This window comes from Salmo salar, chromosome ssa08 (genome assembly GCF_905237065.1).
Source record: "Salmo salar chromosome ssa08, Ssal_v3.1, whole genome shotgun sequence".
In the NCBI taxonomy this organism is placed as follows: domain Eukaryota; kingdom Metazoa; phylum Chordata; class Actinopteri; order Salmoniformes; family Salmonidae; genus Salmo; species Salmo salar.
The window spans coordinates 17480234-17486233 of record NC_059449.1 but is presented as its reverse complement, the minus strand read 5'-3'; the positions used below and the strand labels follow the sequence as shown (position 1 = coordinate 17486233).

The 6000-nt window shown below is 43.3% G+C and overlaps 1 protein-coding gene across 1 annotated transcript in view; it reads left to right on the top strand.

The window, feature by feature from the left end:
* Positions 1-286: 286 nt before the first annotated feature.
* LOC106610354 (methylcytosine dioxygenase TET2) overlaps positions 287-6000 on the top strand; it is a 52354-nt gene continuing 46640 nt past the window's right edge. Inside the window, exon 1 of the mRNA XM_045722890.1 lies at positions 287-910. The gene's annotated coding sequence lies outside the window, so the exon portion shown is untranslated. The remainder of the gene's footprint in view (positions 911-6000) is intronic.

Below are 6000 nucleotides of genomic sequence, written 5' to 3'. Positions count from 1 at the left end.
GTCGTAAAGAAGCCACGAGGCAATGGGGGAACTCCTGAGACCTATGACAGCTTGAGAGAAACTGATGAAACCGAAAGAAGAACCAGGAAGTCAAGACGGAGAGAGGGGTGGTGGAAAAATCCCCCTAGAGCTCGGCATGAGTTTCCTTGAGTCACACACACACACACACACACACACACACACACACACACACACACACACACACACACACTTCCTGTCTGACTAAAGGAAGGGGGGAGTGTGCCTCCCTGCTACTCTCCAATCCTCTGTTTCTCAGACAGACAGATAAGCCCAGAGAGCTTGTAGTCAGTTTAAAGGGATTGGACGGCGGAGCGGAACCCATGTCCTGTCACTGTGCAGATCCAGTCCGGTGCTTGGGGCCAGCCGTAGTCATAGTGTGCACTACTGTGTGCGGCTGAAGGAGAAGAAGGGAAAAAAAGGGGGGAAAGAAAGCCCAGGCCCTTTGTGTGGTGGAGAGACTCACCAGGAGAGAGGTTTTCTCATTACTTCAGCTTTGCCAGCAAGGCAAGGCAAGGCAAGACTCTACCACTGACACACACACATACACACCAAACACAAACACACACACACATACACACGCACACACACACCGAACACACACACACAACTTGTCCACACGGCGTGCTGGCTGGCTGCTTCTCTGCCAGTTACATATGTGTGGCACTCGGAGTGGCCAACAGGGATACACCACCGACCGACCGGGCTTCTCCTCCTGATGATAAGAGTCGATGTTGACGTCAGAGACTGGCCCCATGAATATTGATGTTGGAGGATAGTCTGTTTCATAGAAGAACAGAAGGAAGCAAGATGGCGGCCCTTTAGGATTTGTTAAAGAGGAGATCCAGACGGTTTGTTGGAATTTCTACAAAGTGGAGGGACGTAAAAAGAGGTGAGACTCAGCTCCGTTTGTTTTTTGCACTCGTTGTCCTTCTCCTTTTGACCTTTTGTTGGTCTTTTCGGTGGCTCTGTGGCTTAGTACAAGGCATGCTAATGTTCCCTCAGCAAAAGCATGAGCTAGCTAAATTAATAAGGTGGGGGATATTAGATAAAGCTTCTCCTTCCAACATGGCTGACAATTTTCTTTTTTCGTTTTTGCTAGTTGAAATAGAGAGATATCAGTTTTTTGCCTCTGTTGGTCAGTGGACACTCAAGTAGCCTTAGGAATGTGTCTAGTGTAGAAAATGGAGACCTTGTTCAGTACTTTTCTTGAGGCATTATGAACAAGGAAAATCCCTCTGATGTTCAGTGCAACAGAGAAGCAGCTAGCTCCCAGTTGAAAAATATCTCATCTCTAAAATGGCCATTGTCCTTATTTTGACGTTTTATTTGAGTGCTTTGTTTTATAGGGAAAATATGTATCATTTTCTTCTGCAAATCTATCATAGAGAAGGACTCTTTAACCAGAAATCATTCATGCAGTCAGTTTCTGTCCTTTTTTCTTTGTAGTCTCACGGTTGTGTTCTTGTGTTGATTATTTTCTGCTATGTTGGGTCTAATTTAGAACAGCGCTATGCCTCCAGTCCATCACTAAGACTATAGTGCCTGGGAAAGAGAGCTGGGAGCGGGGGAGAGTGTAGCTAGCTTCTGGCTTTGTGCATCCTGTGAATCAGCTTTCATTGCATTCACCGGTGAATGACAAGCAGACACAAAGGCAGGCCAGCGCAGTCCAAGGAGTGGAAAAGAGAGAAGAGAATTGTGGTGGATAGCAGAGGGATGATGAGGTCAGAAGCTTTAAAGGAAATTGAAACTCAATACGACCACACCATTAGTTGAACGACACAAGAATTGGAATCCTGGAAGCAGGTCTTTTCCGAAATAGATTTTTTTTCCCAACTAGACCCCAACAAATATGTCTCCCAGAAGTTGACTCAGTTCTCTTACACCATGAAGTCACCATGAAAATGTTAAGAATCCAGCAATTGAACAACAACAACTATAATATAATATAACATATTAGGACATGTTAGCTTTGCATTATGCAAACAGTTTTCCTACTGTTTAACATATTAATCATTTAACACATAAAATGATATATGTTGTCTTTTGTGAGAGTCTGAGATAATGTGTCTGGGCAAAACACATGCACTGCCATGCAAGAAGCCAGCAGACAGCACCTTTAATAAACAGATTATTGTCAATACAAAGGCAGTAATGGAGGTGTTTCTAGCATTTACTCGATCTCAATTTGCATTTATGTTTTACTGATGAACAGAAAGGATTCGATGTTGTTGACATTTGTTTTTGTCACAATTTGCCGTATTTTGTCATGTATTTATTTGACATAAATTGACTTTAATTGAAAAGAAAACAAACCATGGCACATCATCATTAGCTAGCTAGACATCAGTACATAGCTATGCTATGCTAGCTGTCAGATACAGTACTAACGAATAATAGGGATTCCTACACACATCCAAGCTACACTAACCAGGATGACTGGTTTTATTAGCCCAACACCTCTCTTCCCCTGAACAAATTAGTTGCTAATGGAGCGTGTTGTTTTCCTGTTATCTTTGCTGAAGTTGCTAACAGGCCACATTTAGGATTAGCATCATAATGACCTACTAGAATATTACACAGATAAAGGCCTGCTATCTTTTGCCCTTATTTGTGTATTTGGGCTTGTGTATTGCGCTGGCCCTGCATGCACTTTCAATCGGGGGTCATCCCACAATAGCAGCTAGCAGTAGTAGTTTGTGTGAAATGCAAAGTAAGGCATGCCTGCCCAGGGGGAGCACAGCACAACAAGTGGCTACTAATGAGCTGTTGTAAATAAACACCACAGCCAAGGGGAGGTGCACAGTGCAGAGGCTAACATATGCTAATGCTAGAACAATGAAGGAATCTCAGCCAAGTGCTACAAACTAATATCACCTGTGATAGCTTGGAATGCCAGGGTAAATGTATTAGGCTAAAGCTAGCCTAACGGGGGAAACGTATTGGAGGGAACTGCAGTTATGTTAAGCAAAAAATGTCAGTTGCTCGTTAAAACTAATCTAGCTATTTGAACTGTTGATTAAGGCAAATCTTCATCTGCATTTTAGTCAATGACTCCACCATATAAAGTATACATAGAATTTAAAAATATATATATATCTTTACCACAGAACTATCGACAAACTAAAATGTTCCTCCGTGATATCAGAGAACAGAGAGCAATATATAAGTATTCACAGTTTCATTATATTTTGAAGAAGGCATCAAAAGCCTTCGATGCAACAATGGCAGCGTGGCTCCGGCTCTGTTTTGATTTGGTAAGCATGGTCAATGACTGCGCAGCGTCAACCTATCTCCTAACGTAACTAGGGGAGTGCACCGTAGTACTCCATATTTCTCGTGAAGTTTGTTTTGACTGGATGAGGTAGTATACTGTTTTTTTATGTTTTGAAATGAATTGTGCCATTTGAGGCTCATTTGCCCCAGATAAGATAATGTAGAGAAATAGGCCTTGAGTGAAAATAATTCTACTTGATTCATATTGGAGCTGTATGCTTAATAACCTAAGCTAAAGGATAAGACTAGCTTTATTTTGTAGTGGATCAAACAGCTGCAAGCCAATATTGGAGGATGCATGGACTTCGTCTTTGAGTTAAGTGTGTCTTTCTTGAGTTGACTGCATTTCTCAGTAAGTAGACTGAAATCAATCCACATTGCACTGCTTACATCATTGATACTGCAGAATGTTAGTCGAGGAAGACATTTTTATTTCAATGGATATATTAGATGGTACCAGACAGCAAGATTGCTATACAATAGTTTGTTTCTCAACTTCTATCAAGAGATAATAGTGTGCTATCATAAGTACAGATATAAAGCGAGACAAAAAAGTCAGTTACTTCATTTATGGGTAAAATATTGTGCCCAAAGCAATGACTAGATTGTGTAATTTTACCACAGAAGGAGGTCTTTGCACAAGACAGGAGTCACTTGGCAAGCCAAGATATTGTCTTGAACATACAACCTCCATTGTCCCTTTGTGCTGTTTTCATTAACACCACATGTGTTGTTACATCAGCATTGGAAAAAGGCACCATATCTGCGCCAGAGATCCTAGTAGGGAGAATGTCAACACATGGTGGCTAGAGGAGGGTGAGGGGGGGGGGCAGTCCAGTCAGAAAGATCAATCACACGAATGGACATGGCTGTTCTCATCAATCCACACCCACTGATAAAGCTGGGTATGGTTGGACTACTCCCCTTGCTTCTTCCCCTTTATGTTATCTAAGGGAGAAAAGACAATATCAAGCTTTGGGGGTAAGAATGTCCAGTGGTTTCAGTCTCCATGGTTTCTGCAACAATGCTGTCCATTCACAATGGGCTGGGTTTTACCTCTGACCTCCAACCGCAGGCCACGCATCACATTTCGACCCCAAAGGCCACGGTAACCCTGCTGCAGCGATGACACAGTGGAACAGGTTAAGAGACATTTTAAAATGCATTGCCTCTGTGTAGCTACCAACCTGGCTCTGTTGATCACGTCCCTCCTCCTCAGACAAAATGGCGACATACTGTGTCTCATATTGACCTCTGGAGATATTGATTTAGCTCTCTGCTGCTCCCAGCCTCGATAGTTGAAGAACCGTGGTAAAGCTTGCAATCGGTTATTACTGCCTTATTACATGAGTGTATTGGATGCAATTTCTTTAGACGGTCATTCAATGTGCATGGCCTTTACTTTCAACGTGCATGTTGTCCAGATAGTCTACTTTATGATTTACATTAGAACCTCTGTAGATTGTCTCATTACAAGGCTTTTAGGTTGTGTTCAAATGAGGCACTTCTAGCTTTTCAGCTTCTATGGTGTGTATTTCTAAACAATATTATGAAAGAGTTTCATTTCCCAAAAGATCACCATGCATTTCTGTCCTCGTTTGGCATTTGACTGTTGGTATAGAAACCACAGTTTTTCTTTTTGGCCCTGCCCTGGTTGTTACTCATCGCTAGAATTACACAATTATCTTCTTCCTGTGATTAAGCAACACCTTGTATCTCTACCCACGACAGAACACCTCTCTCTCTCTCTCTCTCTCTCTCTCTCTCTCTCTAATTTAAGGGCTTTATTGGCATGGGAAACACATGTTAAGATTGCCAAAGCAAGTGAAGTAGATAATAAACAAAAGTGAAATAAACAATAAAAATGTACAGTAAACATTACACATGTCTATATACAGTGTTGTAACTCTCTCTCTCTTTCTCTCAAAGAAGCCTTGGCCCTTCCATTCGTCTGTCTGTGTTTTAATTATGGCTACGCTTCAGAGTGATAAGGCTGTCTCGTTGAGACTAAGTGGCACGGGCCGACTGGAGGGAGTGTTCTTTTGGCCCTTGAAGTGTGTATCGATGTCAGCCGGTTGGGGTTTACCTCAGGGGTGAGGAGACCTGCCGGTGAGGGCACGACTAGGACAGAACTCCCTTTCCGGTCTCCACGTGAGTGTGAGCACATGGCCGCCACTGTTTACAAACACCATCCAGGCATTCCAGAGTAGACCTCGTTACGTAACAGCTCCGAAAGCGAGCAGCATCTCTTCCCCGTTCCCGCCACTCGGCCGCTCCTCTCCGCTCTCAAGATATTTGAACGCTGCCATCGGTCCCCGACACCACCACAAGCGAAAGGAAGGGGGGAGGCGGAGAGGTGAAGCGAGTGAGCGAGAGACGAAGATTGACGCCGGCCAAGGTAGTGTCTGGAAAGCAGAACATGGCAACGCTAAAGACAGCGTCAGCGTCTCTCTGAGCTCCCGCCACGCTGACAGCAGAGACTCCAGAGCACGTGAACGGCTAAATAAGCCTACACACTAGTACGGCTGGCTCCAAGCTAGTAACTAGAAGCATGCTATCTATTTTCATACCGTGTTGCAATATTCAGTCCAAAGATCAAAAAAAGTTATGAGAAACAGGCATTCAGTTTGCTCAGCGCATGGAATGACTAGGTGCTTTTCTTGTAATTACTCACTGGTTGTAACTTTTACTGGTTGAGCCTTTCTC